Here is a 13,873-nt window from a genome sequence, read left to right as displayed (position 1 = left end):
TCTCCCATCCTGTGAGTAACTTTCATCGATTATCTACAGCATCTATGCTCAATAGACTATATTTTTCTACATATATTATATATTATATCTTCAAACGCCTAAACAAAGGACTGTGTTTTCAAATCCATGCTGTCCATCCATACATCTCTGAGTAAGGACAATTCAGTCTATACAGGCCCTTTGATCTCTGCAGGATACCAGCCACAGCTGTGAAAGTTCACACCTTGACTTTAAATAGGGCCTTTCTTAGCAGGAGCCCTGAGCTGTCTCTTGTCCATCCTAATGTGTAAACATCAATATTCAGCAAAGACACTTCTCGCTGTATACCAACCAAGAAATATATATCCAATTGACAAATCAACAATAATTCTACTTAAGTCTGTTGGAATCTACAGAAAGACAAAGAGAGGATCCAGGGGACGTGGGAAAAGACGTTATTCACTGCAGAACCAAAATAACTCTGTGACAAAATCTACAGAGTACACCCAGGCAACAACCCTAATAGCTCCAGCACAATCCAGCAGAGATGACAGCCACACATCTGGAAACTGTTCCCTCCTGGAGTCCTCAATCTCAGACCTCAGCTCCCAGGGTAGCCCCATCAAGGCTGTCCTCTGCAATGTCAGATCAATAAACAACAAAACAGCAATCATACATGATCTAATAGAGTCTTCTGATCTGGCCTGCCTGACTGAAACCTGGCTTTCTGAACCTGTTGGCCCAACAAACTATTCCGTGATATACTGCAACAGGAAAGAACGCAGGGGAGGAGGGGTTGCACTTTGCTTTAGATCAGCTTTGAAAATCAGACCACTTACTGTAGGTCCTACCAACTCGTTTGAATGCTTGGGGGTGCAACTTTCAGCTGAGGAAAACATTAACATATTGCTGATCTACCGCCCAACAGAAAAATACTCAGACTTCCTTGAGGAACTTGTAGACCTCCTATGCAACCTAACACTGGAACACCCCAGATGGATTGTTCTTGGAGATTTCAATACATGGGTGGACGACTCCTCTTCACAATTTGGAAAAGAGCTACCTCGTGCCTTACATGAACTGGGCTTGCTCCAATCAATCAGCTCTGCTACTCACAGTAAAGGTCACACTCTGGACCTTATATTCCATACTGGGCTGTCAATAGCCAATGTGGAAATTAATCCTGTTGCCTGGTCAGACCATCACACTATCCACTTCTCCCTCTCAATACCAGCCGTCAAACACCAGGTCAAGAATCAAATAAAATATTGCCGCTTAAAAGGGCTAACACCTCAACATATCCGAGATAACCTTAGCTTTGATGAATTGACTGACTCCAGCTTGGACCCTGATACTCTGGTGTTTAAATACAACAAATGTGTGTCCTCCACCTTTGAGACCATTGCTCCTCTGCGCACCAAATATCTTACTCCACACCATGGTTTGATAACGCTATAAAAGAGCTGAAAAGACAAGGCCGAAAACTTGAGAGGCTGTGGCGCAAATCTCAGTCCCCAGAAGACAAACATGCCTTAATCTTCCACTTGAAGAGCTACCAAAAGGTAATCACGGGAAAAAAATCATCCTTTCTATCACAAGAGATTGCAAATGCAGTTAACAAACCAGCCCAACTGTTCCGCACAGTGGAAAAACTCTGCAACCCAGCATGTCGAAAACTTAATATCGAGTCTTCAAAGGACCTCTGTGACCAATTTGCCCATTTCTTCACAGACAAAGTCTCCGCTATAAGGTCCGCCATCCAACTTACAGCATCTGAGCCTAATATAGCGCCGAAGACCATTAGCAGAGACAACGTAACACCTTGGTCAAACTTCAAAGAAATTGATGAAGAAGTCACATCAAGCATCCTCCTGCACGTCCGCCTAACTACCTGTGACCTGGATCCTGGCCCAACACAGTTCATGGTGAACTGCCCCGACCTGTTCGTACCGGTATTCCTCAAAATTGTTAACTGTTCCTTACAATCAGGGATATTTCCTGCTTTACTGAAGGAAGCAATCATCAGGCCTCTCCTCAAAAAACCCTCCCTGGACCCAGATGCAATGACCAGCTACAGACCTGTCTCTAGCCTCCCCTTTCTGGGCAAGCTAATTGAAAAAGCTGTATACATCCAGCTAGAAGCCAGAATCCTACAAAATAACAGTTATGACCCATTCCAGTCTGGCTTCAGGAAACACCACAGCACTGAAACTGCCCTCATCCAAATATGCAACCACCTGCTCATGGCAAGAGACAGAGGAGAGTGCTCGATCCTCATACTGCTAGACCTTTCTGCAGCCTTTGACACAGTTGACCATGACATCTTGATAAACAGGCTACAGGAATACTGCGGCATTGATGGCATAGTACTTCAGTGGTTCCAATCCTTCTTGAGTGGCAGAACCCACAAAGTGTCTATGGGGCCCTTCCTGTCCACCCCTGTAACACTTAAGTATGGGATGCCCCAGGGCTCAATCCTCTCTCCCCTGCTTTTCACGATTTACATGCTACCGTTGGGAAAACTAATCCAAAAGATGGCCTGACATACCACTGCTATGCAGACGACACCCAACTATATCTTTCCTTCAAGCCTGGTGTGACAGACCCAACTCTAACTATAAACGCCTGCTTACGTGAACTACAGCAATGGATGAATGACAACTGGCTGAAACTAAATGCAGAAAAAACTGAAGTCCTTCTGATTGGAGGGCAGAGCATGATAACAAAACAACTTAACTTGCAGTCTTCACCACTGGGAATAGGAGGCACGGATCTACGCAGCTCTGATCATGTGCGTAGCCTGGGAGTTCTAATTGATGGGGATTTAAACTTCAGAACTCAAATCTCTGCTGTGGTGAAATCATCCTATTTTCACCTGAAGAACATTGCAAAAATCAAGCACCTCATACCCCCAGAAGATCTGCCAACCTTAGTCCACGCCTTCATCACATCCCGACTGGACTACTGCAATGCTCTCTACACTAGCCTTCCAAAAAAGGTCTTGTACCGCCTACAGCTGATACAGAATACTGCTGCCAGACTGCTAACCAACCAACCCCGTCACTGCCACATAACGCCAGTCCTGCATTCCCTTCACTGGCTACCTATAGAATGGAGGGTCCTATTCAAGATCGGCCTACTGACATTTAAATCCCTGAATAATCTAGGCCCTGGATACATGAAAGATATGTTACAGCTGCGTAGCAATCCCCGCATTCTCAGATCCACAGGTTCTAATAATCTAGTCATACCCACTTGGAAACTTTTGGTCCCAGAGCCTTCTGTCATGCTGCCCCTACGTTTTGGAACTCCTTACCTCAACAGATCAGGACAGCCCCATCCCTGGACGTGTTTAAATCCAGACTGAAAACCCACCTGTTCAGTCTGGCATTTGCAGAAATATAACTTTTGTTGTGTGAATACTTCATCCTACTAATTACTGAATCTGAGAGAGCCTAAGCGCTTTGAGTCCTATGGGAGAAAAGCGCTATAGAAATGTTATTGTATTGTTGTATTGTACCTATCTAATGTATACTGCAGCCCCTATCTAATCTATACTGCAGGCACCTATCTAATCTATACTGCAGGCTGGCACCTATCTAATCTATACTGTAGGCTGGCACCTATCTAATCTGTACTGCAGGGCACCACCCTACCTAATCAATACTGCAGGCACCTATCTAATATATACTGTGGGGTACCTACCTAACTAATCTATACTGCAGGCACCTTCCTATCTAATCTGTACTGCAGGGCACCTACCTACCTATCTAATCTGTATTGCAGGGCACCTACCTGTCTAATCTATACTGCAGGCACCTATCTAATATATACTGCGGGGCACTTACCTGACTAATCTATACTGCAGGCAGCTATCTAATCTATACTGCAGGGTACCTACTTACCTATCTAATCTGTACTGCAGGGCACCTACCTGTCTAATCTATACTGCAGGCACCTATCTAATCTGTACTGCAGGGCACCACCCTATCTAATCTATACTGCAGGCACCTATCTAATATATACTGCGGGGTACCTACCTAACTAATCTATACTGCAGGCACCTATCTAATCTATACTGCAGGGTACCTACCTACCTATCTAATCTGTACTGCAGGGCACCTACCTGTCTAATCTATACTGCAGGCACCTATCTATCTAATCTATACTGCGGGGCACCTACCTATCTAACCTATACTGGAGGCACATACCTATCTATACAGTGTGTGCTTCCACAACGTGTATCCACAGCATATGTCTCTAGGCCCCGCATATGACACTCGCCCCAGGCCCCGCGTACTCTAAGGCCACCTCTGGTCGGGGCATTCGAACGCCGCTATCCACGCACTCCCGACCCGCCGGCGATCAAGAAAAATCTTCCGCATGGACGGATCGACGGGAACGATTAATTTCGGACGGAAATCGATCGTTCTATCAGCGGTTGCGCGACAATTTCACAGCAGATTCGATCACAGTGATCGAATCTGCTGTATATCGGCGGGAAAATGGTTAGGTGTATGAGCCTCTTAAGTCTTGTTAGATAGGGAGGATAGATACAATTGTTTTTCTCATCAGTTTATTTTCACCTCAGATGTCCTTTAAGTGCAAAGTCCCTTTGAAGTTGGGCATGCAGTTTCCTGTATTGCCAGTAGATGGCTGTGCTGTACTTTAAATGAAATAGCTCTACCAGCAAATAAATGGATGCTCTGCAGATGTTTTCATGTAGAAAGTATATGGAAAACATTGATCTATTCAGAAACAACAACATAATGAAAGCCAGCCTCATAGAAGCAATAAAACAGATTTATTATAGTTTTCTGGAAATATGCTTTAATAATGATCTGAGTACATTCTATGGCCTCTGTTTGGCTGCAGAAAATTCATTCTTGGTAGATAATTTAATCCTTTACACACCTGAGTGCATTAACCCTTTAACTACCTGGACTCAGTTGCTATGAAGTACTAGCTGCAGCATATTGCGTAGGTAATAACTATAATGGTTGTGTGTTTTAAACTAAACCCAGTCCAACTTAATGAGAGGAGCACACGCTGCGCTGCGGTAGTGCAGCGTAGCAGGCGCTGGTAACTTACTCGTGCTCCTTCTAACTAACAGCCGCTTCACTTGTCCCACCCTGAGCCCTGGTGGGTCTATTGGCTTTAATGGATGTGATCCTGGTGCTTTGATTGGCCCAATAGGCTGTGTCACTTGACAGGCAGCCGATTGGGCCAATCAACATGCGGGAATCGTGTCCTAGAAAGCCACTGGACGCGCAGGGGCTCAGGGCAGGACAAAATGAGCGGCAGTTAGTTACAAGGAGCGCGCGTAAGTTACCAGCACACACTACGCTAAACTACCGCAGTATAGCGTGCGCAGAGCTTTCACTCCTCTCATTAAGCTGCACTGCTTTAGCACCACAGCTTGATGAATACAGCCCATAGTGTCAAACAATCAAATACTTCCATTGCAGTTGCTAAAGAACCAATACCACCTATCACAATCTGAACTCTTTACATATCTCCAAATTAAATACCTTCTCTCCCATGGAAAAATTACACTTCCATCTCTCCCTAACCACTTACTAGCTTACACTGAATTCCCTAACAGCCTAAAAGGTGGTATTTCTCAGTGGTATGCAGCCCATCTAGATTTTTCCACCTCATTTCGAGTCGACCACATTGGTCTAGAGATTTAAAAACATATCCTCCTTGAATATTGTGAAAGCCATAGCTAATATAAGAAAGTCCTCCCACTGTACTACTTGGCTGAAAATTTTCCATAACTGGTATTTAACACCTCGCAAACTAGTCAGTTTTACCAAACACCAATCCCCCCTCTGTTGGAGAAACCGTGGAGAAATTGGTACTCTATCTCATTTGCTATGGTTTTGCCCTCACATTAAAACATTATTGACCCAAGTTTTCTCTCTTATCAGTACTACCAATGGTCATTAGAGATGGCCCGAACCTCCGATTTTCGGTTCGCGAACTTCCGCAAAAGTTTGGTTCGCACAAACTTTCGCGAACCGCAATAGACTTCAATGGGGAGGCGAACTTTGAAAACTAGCGGAGGGGGGCATGGTGGAGTGGGATAGACGCCAAAAGTCCCGGGGAAAAATCTGGATTTGACGCAAAGCAGCATTTTAAGGACAGAAATCACATTGAATGCTAAATTGCAGGCTGCTTTAAAACATCTTGCATGTGTATACATAAATCAGGGAGTGTAATTAGAGTACTGCTTCACACAGACACACCAAACTCACGGTGTAACACACCACAAACAGCTGTTTGTGTTGTGACGGCCGTGCTGGACTGGTGCGCACCATGGCGAGATTGCTCTTCCTTAGTGATATCAGGTAATGTCTGTAATAGTGTAATGGTTAAGGGCTCTGCCTCTGATGCAGGAGACCAGGATTCTAATCTTGGTTCTGCCTGTTCAGTAATGGCCCATACACACGGGGTACGGCCGTCGCCGCAACCACGTGGCACGCGCGTGTTGCGGTGACAGGTCGCCTTGTGTATAAGGCGCGCGCCCCGAACCGTCGCCCGTTAGAGCTGTCGCCAGGCGATTGACATGTTCAATCGCCGGCTACAGCTGTCGCCGCAACTTCGCCGGAACTGTCGCTAGTCCCACGTGAGTACGCGGGCTAGCGACAGGAGACCTACGCGAGTGAATGGAGCATCCGGCCGAGGGATGCTCCATTCACAAACAGTTTCCGCCGCGTCTCAGCCTTTCTGGCGAGACGTGTGGACAGCTGTCGCCGGCAGGGAGCTATCGCTCCCTGTGCGCGCATGCAACGGGGGACAATTGTCCCCCGTGAGTATGTAGCTTAAGCCAGCACCTATTCAGTAGGAGACCTTTGGCAAGTCTCCCTAACACTGCTACTGCCTATAGAGCGCACCCTAGTGGCTGCAGCTCTGGCGCTTTGAGTCCGCCAGGAGAAAAGCGCAATATAAATGTTATTTGTCTTGTCTTGTCTGACTGCCTTATCAACTTTCAATGGTTCTTTCTCTACCATTGTTAAAGCTTACATCTATTTTTTTTAAATTACATTTTCTGCTGGCTGTTCAGTACCCGAGAATCTGTTATGGAGAGCAAGTCTACCATTGTAAGTGACACTGACTATGGGTAATGGCCGGGGAATCAGAGTTCAATTCCGGTCCGATGTGGGAGCCTGAGAACTGGCTACCACCACCACACATCCAAGTAAGGACCCATTTGCTGTATAAGTAGTGTAACTGCTCTGACCGTGCTTTGCAGACCAGGCATCTGAGATCAGATGGACCCTTGACCCAACGCTGTGTGCCAGAGGTGACACCACTTGCCTTTAACGAAAATGTGTTACAGAGGGCAAGTTTGCCATTCATTCAACTGTGTGAAACTGTCGATGGTACTTTCTCAGTAGCATGGTGACCACGGGTAATGGCCGGGGAATCCTGGTTCGATTCCAGTCCGGAGTGGGAGCCTAAGAAACGGCTACCACCACTACACATCCAAAGAAGGCAGCAGGCATGCTGTGGGCAAAGGAGCAGGAACGGCTACCACTACACATCCAAGGAAGGCAGCGGGCATGCTGTGGGCAAAGGAGCAGGAACGGCTACCACACATCCAAGGAAGGCAGCAGGCATGGCATGCACGTCCCGAGGTAGTGACCAAAAATAACAATACAGGAGGACTTTCGAGGCCCTGCTGTATATGAGATGAATCAACTTTAAATCCTTTAACGAGAATCTGTTATGGAGGGCAAGTCTGCCATCCATTCAAGTGAAAGGTATGCACTGACTGCCAGGTATAATACAATGTGCAGTGAAAGGTATGCAGTGACTGCAAACAGCTGTTTGTGTAGTGACGGCACTGCAGGTGATGGCGGCTTACCATCCCATATGGTCGCCGGGCTGTAGTAGCTGAATGACAGAACAGTGACTGTCCAGCTGATCAAATTTAGTCTGTCCACAATAAAGCAACAACCTTATTATCGTGGGTGTGCCCCCCCCCCCCCCCGACACACTAATATAGCCGTCGGTCATTGCTTTATTGTGATAAGCAAGCCCCTTCACCGCGGCAAGGTAATGATCACAAAGGGGAATTGGACATGTACATGCCTTTTGTTTTGTTGTTGCAGCTGCAGTGCAGCCAGAAAAATTAGGCAGGCATGTACACGCACCAGAAAAACTTGTATCGCGGCCGCTGCTAGCAGCGGCATTAAAAATTCAGGAATCCACCTGGAGTCCTGGACCCTGTTGGTGGTGGCGGAGAAGGCAGTCAAGCAGCCTGCAGGCAGAGGTGCTGTGTGGGGAGCGACTTAGTCTTGGGGCAGGCAGTCACACGGCGTGCAGGCAGAGATGCTGTGTGCGGGGACTGACTTAGTCTTCGGGCACGCCTGAACATGCTTTGCAGACCAGGCATCCATGGTCAGATAGACCCTTGACCCAACGCTGTGTGCCAGAGATGTCACTACTTGCCTTTCAACATCAACTCGCCACAATACATAGGTTGTGGACCAAATATCAATAAGTGCCTCACCACCTTTGTGTACATTCAGCCCAATAACTGCATAGATTGTCAAAGATTGGTTTCAATGACTGAGCCCAATATAAGGCAATACCAGACCTGGGTCTAAGTGTAACGATCGGTGTAACACAGAGAGGGTCTGATTACCGGTGATCTGCAGTATTACCGAGAATGCAGAATATACCCGATTATTGATGATCTGCAGTATCACCGATAATCAGATATATCTACTAACCTCTGGACACCTGAGCAAGAAGTGAGTGATTGGGTGTAACAGTAACACAGTGTACTGTACCTAAGGAGTAGGTAAAGAGGCAGTAAGGAATACTGCACAGAAGTATGCTCCTTCTGTAAGCCTAGACTCTCCCGGGGGAGGAGCTAAGCAGAATGTGGGAAGGACAGAGCGTGAGTGACACCAATGAGCGGGTGTCACTAACAGATCTGGGAACTGCCTCTAACAGTAAGGCTAGTTCTCGAGGTCGGCCAAGCAAGGTCGTCAACACACAGACAGATAAAGTACAGAATCAGGAGGCAGATACGGAATCCAATAACAGGCAGGGTCAGGCAACGGAGAATCAGAATAACGAGGTACAGAATCAGGAGGCAGGTACAGAGTCCAGGAACGAGCAGAGATTGGCAACAGGATATCAGAAATAGCAAGGTACAGGATCAGAGTTCAGAGGAATAGTCAGGCAGGCAGAAGGTCATAACAAATAATACAATTCAATATTCCTAATGCTAAGGTGTGAACTCCTTGATGTCAACACCTTTGGAAACTATGCTAGAACACAGAAACAGACAAGGCCTGAGTGCTACCACGTAGTGATCGCAACGACAGACAACCAGAGAATGACCCGCACCCAGTATATATACTAAAGCGCTCTCCAGCGCCACCCTTAAGTGCTGGACCAATGAAAAGTGGTGGAGATGTCAGCTGACCAGCTTGGTCCGCTGACCTTCTTCTGGCTGTCATATAAACTCTGCCTCTCAGCGCGTGCTTGTGTCATTCTGAACCTGTGTGGACTATCAGTCCCAGCCACACCAGTCACGTTTTGCAATGTCTCTGCTGGCCTGCACGCGGGGTGAGATGCACCGCTATCTGCACATGCGGTGGCCTCCCCGCGCCTGGTCAGACCGTCAGTAGCAGGCCTGTGCGCACAAACCGCCGCGTCAGACGCGGCGGTTTCTCCACGTTCCGCTATGCCGGCCGCGGAAACAGCCGCCTCATCCTGCGTCCATGTGGCAGCTTTTCCGCGTTTCTTCACAGTACCCCCCCTGAGGAGTGGACTCTGGACGGCTCCTTCCAGGCTTCTCAGGATGTAAAGCGTGGAATTCCCTTCTCAGTTTGTCAGCATGCATGCGACATTCAGGTACCCATGATCTCTCCTCAATACCATACCCTTTCCAATGAACCAGATATTGTACTGAGTTCTGAACTATGCGTGAGTCTAAAATCTTCTCTACCTCGTACTCAGGTTGGTTATCTATCATCACAGGAGGAGGAGGAGGAGTGGGACCCACATGGACTGCTGGCTTAAGCAGAGACACATGAAAGGATCTTACGCCACGCATACTGGCAGGAAGATCAATGGCATAAGTAACATTATTGATCTTTCTAGTTACTGGAAACGGACCCACAAACCTGGGCCCCAACTTAGCTGAGGGCTGTTTCAAGGTCAAGTGACGTGTGGACACCCAGACTAAGTCTCCTGGTTGAAACTTCCACTCTAAGGAACGTTTTTTGTCAGCTTGACCTTTCTGACTTTGAAACGCCTTCTCCAGATTATTTTTCACGATCCACCACACGTCCTTAAATGACTTTTGCCAGGCCTCCAGAGCTGGAAACGGAGTGGAAGCGATTGGCATGGGGAAAATTTGGGCAGCTTCTTAGTAACTATCTGAAATGGACAGAATCCCGTGGAAGAACTTTTCAAATTATTGTGCGCAAATTCTGCGAAGGGCAAAAACTAATCATTTTGCGCTTCTGCAACGTAACACCTCAAGAATTGTTCCAATGATTGGTTGACTCTCTCAGTCTGACCATTGGTCTGTGGGTGGTAGCCCGATGAAAATGACAGTTCCATGCCCATTTGGTGACAGAATGCCCTCCAAAATCTCAAAACAAATTGGACTCCCCGATCTGACACAATGTTTTCCGGAATGCCATGCAATCGGAAAACGTGGATGATGAACAAATCGGCCAACTCCTGGGCCGAGGGGAGTCCTTTCAAGGGCACAAAATGGGCCATTTTACTAAAGCGGTCGACTACCACCCAGATGACCGACATGCCCTCAGACCTGGGAAGCTCACCCACAAAGTCCATGGACAGGTGGCTCCATGGCTCACTCGTGGTAGGCAAGGGCTGCAACGTTCCCACAGGTGCCAGCCGGGAGGGCTTACTTTTTGCACACACCGCACACTCTCTAGCATACTCCTTGCAATCCGTTGCCAGAGAAGGCCACCAAGCGCACCTGGCGACAAGATCCTGTGTTCTGGAGGCCCCAGGGTGTCCCGCATTTCTGTGTGGATTGAACATCTGTAAGATTTGAAGACGGAATGGCAGTGGTATAAACATAACCCCTTCAGGCTTCCCTTCCGGGACGTCCTGCTGAAAGGGCCCTAACGTCTCCGTCCAGTCTTTCCATGTCTCAGTTGTTGCTAGAACCAGTCTTTGTGGGACAATGGTCTCTGGGGTAGAGGGCTGTGCTGTCTCTGGCTCAAAGCATCTGGACAGGGCATCTGCCTTAATGTTCTTGCTACCTGGAGTGTACGTAATTACAAATCTGAACCTCGAGAAGAACAAAGACCATCGAGCCTGACGGGGGCTTAATCTCTTAGCTCCCTCGATGTATTCCAAATTTTTGTGATCAGTGTAAACTGTGATCGTATGTTCTGCTCCTTCCAACCAATGACGCCATTCTTCAAAGGCCAACTTGATGGCCAGGAGCTCCCTGTTGCCTATGTCGTAGTTTCTCTCTGCCGGAGAGAACCTATGAGAAAAATAGGCACATGGGTGTAATCTACCCTGCAACCTTGATCGCTGAGACAGCACAGCCCCTACCCCGACCTCCGAGGCGTCCACCTCAACAATAAAGGGATAGGAAGTGTCAACGTGCCTTAGGATGGGTGCAGAGCAAAACAAGTCTTTTAAAGTGGAGAATGCTTGCAGAGCTTCTGGAGACCAGTGGGTAGTATCTGCCCCTTTTTTAGTGAGATTGGTGAGGGGTGCAATGACCGTGGAGTACCCCTTTATGAACCTTCTATAGTAATTGGCAAAGCCTAAGAATCTCTGAAGAGATTTTAACCCCACAGGTTGAGGCCATTCCAGCACAGCAGAGACCTTGGCAGGGTCCATAGACAGGCCCGAGGTGGAAATTATGTACCCTAAAAAGGTGACAGATGTCACCTCGAAGATGCATTTCTCCAATATTGCGTAAAGCATGTTTTGTCTGAGTTTGTCCAATACAAATTTGACATGTAACCTGTGCTCAGAGAGGTTGTTTGAAAAAATAAGTATGTCATCCAGGTATACTAATACAAATTTGCACAACACCTCTCTGAATACCTCATTGATTAATTCCTGGAAGACTGCCGGGGAGTTACACAGCCCGAAGGGCATCACCAAGTACTCGTAATGCCCGTCGGGCGTGTTAAAGGCCGTCTTCCATTCATCGCCCTTTCTAATCCGCACCAGGTTGTATGCACCCCGTAAATCTAATTTCGAAAAGATCTTAGCGTTGGTAACTTGTGTGAACAGGTCATCTATCAGGGGCAAAGGGTAGCGATTCTTCACTGTGATTTTATTCAGGCCACGGTAATCTATGCATGGCCGCAGGCCTCCGTCTTTTTTCTTAACAAAAAAGAACCCTGCGCCAGCGGGTGACCGAGAGGGGCGAATAAACCCTTTGGCTAAATTCTCACGAATGTACTCCTGCATGGCCACTTTCTCTGTCCCATAAAAATTGTAGAGATGACCCCTTGGGGGCATACAACCAGATCGGAGATCGATGGGGCAATCAAACGGGCGATGTGGAGGTAACATATCAGCAGCCTTGGGACAGAACACATGTGAATACTCGGAATATGGTACTGGTACCCCCTCCACATGAATCCTGGTCTGGCCCAATGTCACTTTCCCTAAACACTGCTGGAAACAATGGGTTGACCAGCTAGTTAACTGCCCAGTGGTCCAATCGATCTGAGGGGAGTGAAGGTGCAACCATGGCATGCCAAGGATGAAGGATGATTGTGGAAGTTGTCATGTGTAATACAAAAAACTGTAATCTTTCGGTGTGCAGTGCCCCTATAGTGACTTCCACCTCTGGTGTCTGAGACAGCGGATGATTACTTTGCAGGGGGGAATCATCTACTGCCGTAACCTGAATGGGTGGTTTTACCGAGGTGAGCGGAATACCTAATTTCTTTGCAAATTCGAAATCCATAAAATTTGCTGCAGAGCCTGAATCAACAAAGGCCTCAGAATCCTCGGTTTTATCTTCCCATGTAACAGTACAAGGAAGAAGTAACCGTTTATCTTCTAGGGGTAAGAGACGCGCGCCTAGGGTGTTACCCCCTACAACTCCTAGGCGGTAGCGTTTCCCGACTTATTGGGACAATTACGTACTCTATGACCCCACTCTGCGCAGTAAAGACACAGCTGCTCAGACATCCTACGACTTCGCTCCACTTGGGATAGTTTTGACCGACCAATTTGCATAGGTTCGGGTGGAGGTGAGACGGGAGGAGGTGGAGTTACTGGGGGCGCAGCGTAGGACACCATCTTTACATGACTACTACCCCGGGTCTGTCTCTGATAACGTAGCCTGCGGTCGACTCGAATGGCCGATGAAATGGCCTCATCAACTGTTTTAGGTTCAGGCAGACTCAACATAAGATTTGAGACCTCATCTGATAGTCCCGATAAGAAACAATCTAAGAGGGCATAAGTGTCCCACCTGGCTGAAACTGACCACCTCCTAAATTCCGCTGCGTAATCCTCGACCGGATCCTTGCCTTGACGTAAAAGCTTGAGCTTCCGCTCAGAAGTCGCAGCAAGATCTGGGTCGTTGTAAATTACCGCCATAGCCTTAAAAAATTAATCCACTGAAGTGAGGGCTAAGTCTCCGGTGGGCAAACTGTACGCCCACGTCTGAGAATTGCCTGATAACAAAGTCTTAATAAATGTGACCCTTTGGGCCACAGTTCCAGAAGATCGGGGTCTCAACTCAAAATAAGATAACACTCTACTTCTAAAATTTCGGAAGTCAGATCTGTGACCAGAACATTTCTCAGGTACAGGCAAACGTATGTCAGAGCTAGGAGGGGATCGCACCTCATCCACTGCTGTCTGGAGGGTTTGTAAAGAACCAGACAAGGCTTCAATC

This window comes from Hyperolius riggenbachi, chromosome 4 (genome assembly GCF_040937935.1).
Source record: "Hyperolius riggenbachi isolate aHypRig1 chromosome 4, aHypRig1.pri, whole genome shotgun sequence".
Classification (NCBI taxonomy): Eukaryota; Metazoa; Chordata; class Amphibia; order Anura; family Hyperoliidae; genus Hyperolius; species Hyperolius riggenbachi.
Note: the sequence above shows the minus strand (reverse complement) of the source record.